Genomic DNA, 12261 nt, shown 5'->3' with positions numbered 1-12261 from the left:
GCGTTACCTAGTATTATAATTAATGAATCTTGCTGATTATCTCGTGACTCGAAGCGTGCGGAATTCCCAATCATCACTCCATGTCAACGCTATTACGGTGATAGGGCTCAAACATTATTCGATTCAATTTTCGGTTCACTTGTATTGCATGTCCAGCACATTCTAGTGCAACGTGGCGACAAAAAATGAAGAAGAATTACCAAAGAATTCCGGCAATTGTGGAGCGCAAGTTATTTTTTTTTTTCCACTCACATCGGAGCGAGAAAGGCCAGTGATGGCAGTGTATCCCGCAATTGTAAAATTTCAGATTCAATCTGGAAAAACATAGCCCGCGATTTACAAAAAAATATTCATAAATTTTGTAATTTTCGGTACTGCGGACAAATGATAAATTCAACTGAAATGTTTGTTCCTGGGAGTGCACCACGGGTGCGATATAAAAATCTAAAAATAAAGGTAAAATAATTTGGTCCCTCGGAAGTCTTGTAGTGTGTCTTGAATGTGTTGGCTAGTGGAAAAACAAGAGTGTTGTATTTTTAATTATTACCTGACTCACGTTGTATATTTGAGTTTATATTTTCAGTGGCTTCCAGGTGTACGTGTAATGGGCCCGGTGGGTATCGATGTGACAGGCATAAGCGGGGGCCGTGACGAAGCAAAAGTGCCTCGCGGGATGTCATGAGTGAGAGAGAGAGAAAGAGAGATAGGAAGGATGGAGTAATAAGAATAGCAGAGAGGATCGAGTGCAGGATCCGAATGTAGAGTGTGGAGGTAAGGAGAGGAAGAGATGTGTCGCCATCGCGTGTTTCAAGCCGGTTGCGTAGCAGGCATTAATGATAAAAACCGACGGGGCCCGCGAAGAGAACGCGAGAGAAGGTGAGTAGACCGGTCTGCATCGAAACCGCGTCGTGAGAGATGCCGACGCCGGCTAAACCTCAATAAGCGTAAAGACTCGATGCAAATACCTAACCAATTATAAAGAATCACCTTTCGTATATACAATCAGCCTGGCTTTCTCTCAGGGGGGGTAAACTGTGCGCTCATGATATATTATCAATTTTCACGGCGCAATTCTACACTTCACTCCTTGGCCAAATATTATCAGTGCCAGGGGCCCTCTCAGAGTGGGCATTGCCAACCAATGTCCAACATAAAAATCAAGAAATGAAATAAGTGAGTTAAAGAAGAAGGAAAAATGCTTAATAAAAATTCGTCGTCGTTCATTACTGTCAACTATATCTCGTTTCGGATACACACTTCTCAGAATATTTTATGGTGAGACTGCTGGGGCCTTGGTGAGTTCAGTGGTCTTGATGGTCCCGATGAGAGACTATAATACACCAAATCTCTTCACGAGGGAGGGGACCTATACGTATGCCCATATCGAGGGGAACATTTTCTGGTGATCGAAGAGGTCCCCGCCATTTGCATCCCAGCATTCGCGGTTTGTACGCTACTACACGCGCTGGCAATTATGTTATCTCCTCTACCTTCTTTGCTTCAACATCGAGGATAAAGAAAAAAAAAACCAAGGACGAGAGATATAAGGGGAAAAATTGTACGGCCTCCTTTGATTTCATCGTAAATCATACCGCCACGCACACGATCCCACACCAAACCACTGGTAATGCCCTATTCATCATCGTTTTCGATTTTTTAACATCTAATCCCAACTGACTTACATCGCCCATGACAAATTCCTTTCGAGTAATATGGAAAGGAAAAGCACGGAATTAATTTCATATACGTAGATTTGTGAGATGGCAAATTATCGAAATTTTACGTTTTAAAGCGTCAAGTAATATGCCGAGTGTATAATTACTGTATTGTCACGGGTGTTTACCAAAATACATTATAATTTTTATAATAATGAATATCGCCAGTTTAAAGTTTTCTGCCAATCTTTCTCCAGCAATCGAAGAAAGAATTTATACATTTTACAAAAGTTATTCTTAAACTTAGAGACTTTCCTTCTAACATCAAGGAATTTCTTTCCACGGTAAACACGCGGCTCAATTCAACTAAATTCTCAAGTCTTCGCAGCTTGTCAACTAACTCAAAAAATGGAAAAGTAAATTGAATTTCTATCGAAAATTGTTTTTCCAACCGGTTGAGGAATAACAAGCGCAAATGTAAGGTAAAATTAAATCCGCACATTTCCCGGTGAAGGAGTCAATAAGATTTCTCTCACGAAAGTAATAGAAAAAAAAAACAAATACTCACAACTGGAGAGACTAATAATAAACTCTTTCCGCGCTAGTGTTGTTTGATTTATCAAGGAAAACCGTTCGTGTTCTCCGGTACTTGAGAGTTTTAGCCATGAGCGTGAAAAGATTCTTCAGCTGGGGTGCTTTTTGGTTATTTCTGTTGGTGAAAAGTTTGAACGATAGAAACAGGAGCAACCAAGGTAAGAGATTCGCCAGGAATGTGTCGCTCTAGGGTTGCAATCTCCTCACTTCTTACCTTCCTATTCCCATTCCTCAGCTATTCTCTCATCCTTCTCTTTACTCGGTAAAAACTCTTCGTCGTGCGAACGAACTTATGCGGAATGGAAAAATGCAAGCCCTCGACTTCAACATGAATTTCCAACGGTGTACGACACTCCCTACCTCGATAGGCGGGGGCATGGATGTACATCAGGAGAAAAATAAGGGGTAGGGGGCAGGAAAATGCTGCAGCTCTGGCATGATGCATGGCAGTCTAAATCGAGTTTTCGTTCGTTTGTAAACTTCGTTTTCGTTTTCTGGCTTGAACGCTCAGGCTCGCGATGAGGGTGGGAGGGAAAAGAGGGTGGGATATGGGGGAAGGATGAGGGGTTGCAGGCTGAGAGATGTCTGGGGGGCTGGAGCCAAGCGGACGAGAAAAATAGAGCAATGGAATCCCTCTTTTTTTCTGTGGTTCATCTTTTTACCTTCTCGAGCCTCTGCCTCTTTAAATGCACACTGCTGAGAGGGAGCATATCCTCAAGAGTGGATGTTACATTTTCGGCTCATTTACCTTGATTCTTGTCATTCGTTGGTGAACCAAGACCAGCCGGTATTCACTTCTTCTCGTCTTCCCGTCTTATTCCTCTCGCAATAGCTCCATTTTTTTCGCAACCCGTCTTCGAAAGGTTCCCTCCTTGTCAATGAGCATGATAACAGAGTTAAATATAGGCTTGAGGCTTTTTACTTAGGTTAATGAGTTTCCGTGATGGAATGCGCTTAATATTTGCTGAAGACAAATGGCATGTGGAGGGGGCGGAAAAATGTGCTTAGTACGGGTTTTTTCATTGGGAGAATTTTAGTAATGAATCCACGACGTGCGGAAATTATTCGTACTAGTTTGAGATGAACTCGAGGATGTTATGACCACGCTCAAGAAATGACTGGGAATTTACGAATATTCTGGATTTTTATATAAATTTTCTCGGAAAAAATTGGGGAAAGAGAAAATTTTATTGGATATTTTTCAATCGTGGGTATATAATTGGGAGATGGCTATCAGTTTTTCGGCTGTCTTGGAAAATTTAATTTTTTCAACTCTAACCGTTTTACTGTTTTGTTATTAATATGAGTCAAATTTGGTCTTCTTGATCGGAGCATCTTTTCTATTTGCAGTAGCAAATCTGGAACAAACAACCGAGGACGGAATAAGAAATGAAAGTATCGCGGGTATAGTCAACGACAGGGAATTATAAACAAGTTATGTAGGCGCAAGTAGAAAAATCAAATTTGCGGCATCTCTTACGGTGGCTGGCAGAGACATTATTCCGCTCCATTGGTGGCATATAACGTGCACCCTGATATTGGCTTCACGAAGAAGACCAGAGGATGGGGTAAAACCTCAGAATTCTGGAATATTCCTGTCAGCGAACGTTCTCTGAAAGCTTTATCAAACACCACCAATATTTATTTCTCGTTATGCCTCATTATTGTAGTTATATATGAATTATTATGAGCTTGTAATTACATCGCATCCACATAGTTACTAAATTTTAAACTGAGATTTAACTTATCAGTATAAAAATTAATATTCTGTTTTAGATGACAACAATTTTCAGAAGAAACTTCAACGATGGAATGTGAATAAATTTCGAGCTTAATGAAGTTTATTGGAATTTTAAGAAACGCAGCGGTCGATGGCAATCCCAGCTGTGAATTATTGAGCATTGAGAATATTAAAAAATCCCCATAATTGTTGATAAATTCAGTAAACTGTAGGTTCCAATTAATTTGGTAGCCCATTTTTTTGGGAAGGTGAAAATTCATTTTTTTCCAAGTATAGAAAATTTTTCTGGATTTCCGTATTCTTTACGAGGGTTGACATGATGATGCATCCACTTTAACTTTTCATTTTTTTTTTTGCGTTTTTCAGGGTAATTTCCGTGACCTTTGTATCACGATGTGATTTTCTGGGCTTATCACTCCCCCAGTATTTTTTCCTAAAAATGAGGACAGTATCGTAGCGGCAAATTAATTTTTCCCCCGCTCATAACCCATGCATAAATAACGGGAGACTTGAAGAAGTGATTTACATTGAAATAAAAAATAAAAAGCCCCGTAAAAAAGTAAAGGAAGCAACAAGCATTGCACAGGGATACGTTAAGTGAACGAAAAATGTATACATTAACACAAGATACATGGTCCAAGCGAACGAGTTACTTGGTGGCTATACATGTGCATTATAAAGCAAGACTGGCCAGAGTAAAACAGTGGGCATACATTATAGTTACTCGTCGAGATACTGCCTCTCTCTCCCCCCAGTGCCTCTTTAATTATGATTTACTAAAGTCGATTTAACGCTGTGAAAAACGAATGGGTTAACCCCTGTTGTCAACCCCCTCCCAAGTTATTCCAAAAATTAAAAAACATTTCATCTTCACTCCGAACGCGTCGGGTGTCAAAGAATATTCAATTAATCCATTAACTTGTTTAAGTATGAAATAGCAAAGACTGCACCTCACCAGATAATTAATATGTTGATAGGTATGAGAGTGCATTTTCAGTTTTTCCTCTGTCAATAGATTGCTGGCGGAAGCAATAAAAAAATTGAATGGACTCGGTGAATAAATGCTCTTTCATTTTTCATCCCTCAATTTAGATTCTTCGCTCCCACCCACATGGCTCTCACCACAATAATAAAAATTGAATAAGACCCGGGCGTGAACAATTTCATCCAGTGGAACCTCCATAGTAACAGACAGTCGGCTTCTCTCTCCATTTGAAAATTATAGAATGAAATCGCCCGACAAAAATTTCACTCCCAATAACTTGTGCCCTTTGTGGTTTGAACATTGTCAATGTTTATGAGATTCTGTGGTTCACCCAGAAATAATTTGAAAAGTTTCAGGCATTCACGCGTTATAACGTAACCCACTCTCCACTTTCAACCCCCTATACATTACCAGAGGCCACATAGCGTTTCATTGCGAGGAGTTTGTAATATAATCGCGTGTGCCTTGGAGTGTGAAGCCTTTAAAATCTCCACCACTGATGCACTGCATGGGTACATTGGTACCAAATACCGTGGGTAATAATGATGCACAGCCAAACCGATTTTCTCCTTGCTCAGGCTAAAATGTAAAATCAGTATGGGAATATTTCACCAATGCTGCACATACTGCATTTGTACCAGTGGAAGAGCCATGACTGTTAGTGTGCGAGTGAATTCTTTAGCCTGGCGGCCAAGGTTAAACCGGTTCCTCCTGCACACCTCGCTGTCTCAAAAAGAGGGGGACAGACATACAAATGAGACGAAAAAAAAGTACATTCAAAACTTATTAATATTATTCGCGTGGAATGGATATTTAATTTTATTGCGAACTTTTTATGGTGTTTATAGCCGTGTGATATGTTCCGATCCTTTGAGACGCTCTCGTCCGTCACACGGTTTTGCCACTTTGAAGGTGATCCACATTGTTCGCAACTTTATTTCATTTTTTATAACAATTATCGGGTATTTAAGCGGTAATTCTTTGAATTCGAAATGGTGAACAATTCATTTATCCTGATAGCTGCGAACCGTGTATTGGCTTGCAACGAATTTTCATTCTCACATCGCCGCAATGTGAAGCCAATAAACAGCGCAGGTTTTACCATAAATATTACAATGTTTTCGATGAATTTTCAGAATAAAAGTGTATTTTTTATATCTACGGAACCAATGTGGGAGAGTAATGAAATAGGAGATGAATAACGATGAAACTAAAGCATCAGGTTGCATGTATTCACTCAGCTAACGTGAATTTATTACTCGATAACAACAGCTGATAATATGTTTTCATTGGGAAAATCTCAATTTGCTTTGGATAAGAAAACTTTTACTTTCAGCGTAATTACCCTGAATTTACCGTGTTAATTAGTGAGCTCCAGCTCTATTTTTTATGATTTTAAGCGAAATATTCTTACAGTAAGTAAAACAGCCATTTATTTTCATAAAGCCAGAATACTAGGAAAAAAATCTTTCCCTGAAAGCACGAAATTTATTCTATTATCAGATTTCAGGTTTCACAATATTTTGGCAATTTTCGTAGATTGAGGGTTACACCCCGAGACTCATCAGTCCTGTAAACTCCAATAATTATGAAAACCACACGACAAACCTTTGATCATTTATCCTCAAAAGCATTATTACCCATAGCTACGCATTTTCCCGAATGCTCCGGCAAATGGAATTTGCTCTCACCGCTCAATACTGGTAAATGTTCTCATTCTAATATAGAGATATAAAATGGCGATGAAGAAAACTGGGGGGTAGGGGGAAGCTCTCCCTCTGTCGGCGTGCAATGACCGGCATTTGCTATTAATGGCCGTGCTTTCATTCACCGATCGTAAAGTTCGCCGCGAGCCTCAGTGCGTAGTAATTGCCTCCTGAACAAACCCCTCTCCGCTCAACCAAGATGAGACTGAGGGTGTAAATACCTCCACACATTTCTCCCTTCATACCCACAACACACTTTTATCTCAAGAAAAGCAAAACCTTTGCGCCAAATGTGACCGCACAGATTGCTTCGGTCTTTCATTGTCAGCGGTCTCCAACCTGTCCCATTATGTTGAGTACAAAATTGGTTAACTGCTAATCAAACGAGGATAAAAACTCAACACTCAGTGAAATTGACATCTCTCTGTACTATGATTTCCTTTTTTTTTCATTTTAATTGAAACTAAACGTTAAAATAGGGGGTCCGATGTTTTGCCTGCCATTTCATGCTGTTTTATGTGTAACGTGCACCAAAAATGTATGACGGCAAAAGGGATAACGGTGAGGGGGAGGGGTAGGGCTGTGATGCACCGTCGAATGCACGTTGGATAGTCACGATTGGATTTGCAGATAATGGTGGTGAGCAAAATTACAAAGCAATCGCTTCGCCTCACTGGGTTTTGTGCGCGCGCGTGCATGTACCCAGTGCCACTCTTTCTCCGCGCTCCTGTCCCGTAAACCCTGACATAAATAATAAACTTTTTAATTCAGTTGATGTTGTTCTCATTATCCAAGAGGGGAGAGGATAAAACAAACTACCAAAATTGGGACACCTTCTGATGAGAAAATTTCTCTTTATCATGATGTTTTCTCTCACCTGACACTCCCTCTGCCTTTTTTTTTTCCGTAAGAAAATTTCATTTTTACCACGAACGAGTGGAGGTACTAAACCGTCAAATAAGAGAAGGAAAAATATTAGCTAGGTGTACGTCAAAAATGTTCACTACCCCAAATTGCCAGAGGAGTTCGCATTGCAAAATGGAATTGGCTAGAACGTTTGAAATGTGGATGGAGTACTGGTGTGTGCTCTCGCAAGTTGGTGAGAATGGAAAAAAAAAGAGAAATGCACAGAGCGTGAAAGGGTGAAGAAGGTGGTGCAGAGGAGGGATGAGGGAATACGATGAAGTGAGAGAGAGCATGAGGGTGCAGATGGCGAAGTGAGGGAGTAAGAGTGAGCGGAGGTACACACTACCCGAGGAAAATCGATTGGCACGAAACGAGCTCTCGGGACTCTGGTGGGCGGTGCTGATCAAACGAGCAACCCGCCAGGGGCTTTTTAGCTTTCAGGGATGCTCGTGGGTTTTTGGTAACCGTCACGCGCGCAAGCCTTTCTTTCCAAGGTACAAAAGGTGAAAGCTCGCGACCTAAGGAGCAATGGGGAGAAGGGGAGAGAAAAAAAAAACAAATCATAAACCAAGATATTTTTTTATCGCTGTGCACGGACACGTGTTAAGAATTAACCCTCCAAGGTAATAGCACTCCCAAAAAAGACAGTCGATAGGCCTTCTCTTGATTTTGTATTACATTCATTGACGTGATTAAAACCGTACTATATGAGTCTGGATTCCGGAACTGGTATGAATGGAATGGAATTTATTTCAACATGCCATTGCAAGTAGAAATTTCTACTCCGATATAATTGAAAACCATTCTGAAAATGAAATTGATGTATTGGTCAGTTGAAAGCTGCTCTTGTTAGTGAGATAATCCATAGGGAATGGATCTTGTGTTGTATGTAAAGTTCGAGGTATACGATAACTCTTTCTGAATGAGTGTTTGCACTGGAGGGGCGATCCAGGGGATGGTAAAAATCGGGACAGCCGGCAAGGGCGGCGGTAGGCGAAAAGTTGGAGAGAGATGGAGGTAAAAAGACAGCCGTTGAGCTGGGTAACGAGAGGATTAAGAGCCGAGTGACATGGCGCCACATGTTCACGCGCGAGAATTATCGCCGCAATTACGGCTACCGTCAACCTCTCTGAATCGACTGGTGGCTGCTGCAGTTCTCCGACTCTCTTGCACCAACGACATCGAATATCACGAGGAAACGGTGTTCACCAGCTGGGCATGGGATCTCATCCCCCTTATGGTATAGCCTGCAGGGGGCTAGCCGCGACACAATCGATCCAATCGGCTTCATAGATTCTGGCCATAGATTGAACTTGGTAATACATTAGTACCACCAGTGTGATTTACGTTGGTCACAAGTGCATTCTGATTGAAATTTCAAACTCCCTTTTTGTCTCAATTGTTTTCCTCCGGCGTACTCGCTTCTTCCTGATGTCAGACGTCCTCTACGTATTTATTGACCCAATGTAAATAAAAGGAGATACGGAGAAGAATAATTTTTTCAAAAACTCTGAGCAATTTGAAGACGTTGTCCTTTTTATTTTATTTTGAAAACCAATTATAATTTTCCCTACTGCATTAACGAAACCGTGAAATTCCGAGGATTAACATTATCTGTCATTACTTTCTCGGGTTTTTATACCCCTAATTTTCGATCCTTACAGTTTATTGCCAACATTCATCCATTTCCTCGAACAAAATAAAATTGCGTTGCTGCAAATCACACGGTCTTCGCTTTTCTATTGATTGATTGAAACAACTCTAATTGCCTGGTTCCTCCACCAGCGCCAGCCACAAAGAAAGGTTGAAGATATGTTCAAAATTGATTTGCCCCATCTAGCTGTAAAAGTTTCACTACCCAAATGGTCACTTACTCTATACCCAGTAGCTAAATACCCAATTAAATTCACTTAGTCTCTCCGCAGAGCTCCCCCGCGTAAAACTTTCTAAAACCTCCACTTCCACAACTCCCCAATTACGTTTGCATACCAATCAATAGGTATTCGAATTACTAATAACCGAAAAATTTCATATACGTCAGAGCCCCTTCAAACGACCATTACCGACGATGACTGTGTGCATTGAAATGTTTCATCGGTATTACCAAATACCAAACAATCGTGCAGCAGCAAGCCAGTGAACCTTATCCGAACACCCATTACCCTTTTGCAGTAACATGAAAAAATATACTCAAAATATCATCGATGTTCGAAAAAAACAAATATATAATTCCTAAAATTGATTTATACATGGTCAGTGGTGTAGCACGCAATCTGATTGGATTTACTGTAGAAGTACATTTCGCGAGGGCGAATTAAAAAAAAATGAAAAAAAAAAAATAGATGATGAACGCTATGCCTTCTCCGAGTGTTGCATGGAATTATTGACTTGACTTATCGTACCGGCGAATCAATTAGGCTAATAGTTGTTTACGCTGGCTGTACCACGGTGGTCAGTGCTGAGAGATATACGAAATAGGACTGGAACAACTGGTGGAAGTGAGGCAGATGGTATTTTGTGACTCCCACTGGTCAGCTGCTCTCTAACACTGTGGACTGCGGTTGACCTCACGTAGTTTGCTATCGACGTAGGTGGTGGAAGTTGGCGTTACGCGTGTGGATTCTCTACCCTTGGTTTTCTCTGGTATTTGGTACGTATGTGTGCACCCAGGTTTGCCATATAATCCCATAGAAAATACCAGTGCTCGTTATCGGTATCGTTTTACGCGGAGCATATTGGTCCCCCTGCGCCCATGAATACAAAACCGGATACGTCTCATTGATTTTTTACAACCCAAGTTAAAACTCGATATCGATACGTTTCGAGGCAATTACAAAATTTCCATGGTCTCTGATGTGCCAGTATCACTGAATTCCCCACCGGGGTAGTCTCATTAAGACGTGGCCAACACTGTAGAAATGTGGAAAAAAAGTTGGACCACTGTGGAGTTGAGAGAAAAATCAAAAGTGCCTATCTTCCCGGTATTTTCAACAGACAGCATTCTGTTATTGATGTTATTGCCGCTTTCTTCACTAGCTATCTGCGTGGGTAATACTCCAAGAGGATCACTTAACCGTCTCTCCGTAATCTTTTTTATCATAATGAGGGGGAAACTGGGGAGATGAAAAAGAGCCTGAGACAATATGCTATTCATCGTTGCCACTCCACCACGATAAAATAGAGTGGACTACGAATTTCAAGGAATTCTCAAGTGATGACACGACACGTCACTCCTTCGCTCTTCTTTCTATCTCTGATTGCCTGACACTGACGTTTACCCCTGATTTATTTATCGAATTATGAAGTTTAGAGATATTTCAAAAACCCAGAGTCGCATGTGACTGGCAACGATGGCCAAGAAAACGAGTGAGAAAGAAAGATTGACGGTGGGTGGAGGGAGGGGGAGTGAAAGGGGGACAAAGAATGAGAAATGCACTCTGTCGGTGACAGTTATATATAATCTCGAGGGCATCGATCCTTACTTTTTTTCGTCTCTTCTTCCTACCAACTTCTTCGTTCTCCACCCCGGCCATCTTTACCCGTCTGGCTAATTCGTTCTCGCTTTTGTCATCCAATGGCTCGCATCTTATGATACCAAGACCTCATCGAACTTTATACTTTCATTCTCTTCGGCTCTCCAGCCTCATCCCTCACCTATACCTTTTAACAATCGCCTTTTCATCTCTGATCCTCGGCCCCTCCTTCACCCAAAAACCTTTGCTCGCCGGTGGTGGCCCGGTTATATTCACACTCCTGCTCTCTCCCACTCTCACCAACACTATTTTCCCATCAAGTTTCTACTCTTTTCAAACCCCTTGCTCACCTGCTAAGCCATTCAAGACGACGCCTCATTGTCCGGCGACGTTATTATTGTAATTGAATGCTTGTCTCGCGGGTAAGAAATGCTTTGGCCGCGCCAGTGAGATAAGGACGAGAGCCGGTTCGAGAGTTAGAGGCACTTCATGGATGAAAAAAGGAATGACAGTGGGGGAGAATAAGGTGAAGTATTGTACTTATCTCGTACCAAGCCAGACTGTGATTCATTGTTTGGAGACAAAACGACTAGTAATTATCAGTGAGTTTGCATTTAAAGTTGCTGTTGCTGTTGGATTCTGATAGAGAACGAGTCTGTGAGAATTCGAGTACAGCAAATTTGTTTGATGCCTGTGGAAATTATGCGTTATTATGAGTTCAGATATATCTAAATCGTTTCGATATTATTGCCGATACCCTCGTGCAAATGGACATAATTGTGTTCAATGGAGTTTCGATTTTCATATTGTTTCGTTCGTTATACAAAGTTTTACGGTTTGGAAAAACACGGAATAAATGGAAGATTTCGATTATTTGAATTGGCTCGAATGGATACACTGCTTTCTATTTGAATTATTAGGATAATGAATTTCGCACAAAAAAATGAAAGGGGATAATGGAATGGGATTCATGCCTGTCATCGTAATTGGTCGATGATGAGAGTGTCAATTATAGAACTTTGGTAATGGATTATTGAACAAACCAGAGGAATACCATTTCTACTTGTCCGGAGAGACACAACTACATGAAAACGAAAATAGCACAAGTTTTTCAGGTGGAGTTTCTGGAATGAAGGCATTTTTTTTTATCAAGGTAAACTGCAGTATAATGTAGGCACTGAAATTACTGTTATAATTACCG

Source organism: Fopius arisanus, unplaced genomic scaffold (assembly GCF_000806365.1).
Source record: "Fopius arisanus strain USDA-PBARC FA_bdor unplaced genomic scaffold, ASM80636v1 scaffold00027, whole genome shotgun sequence".
Classification (NCBI taxonomy): domain Eukaryota; kingdom Metazoa; phylum Arthropoda; class Insecta; order Hymenoptera; family Braconidae; genus Fopius; species Fopius arisanus.
This window is presented reverse-complemented; position numbering follows the sequence as displayed.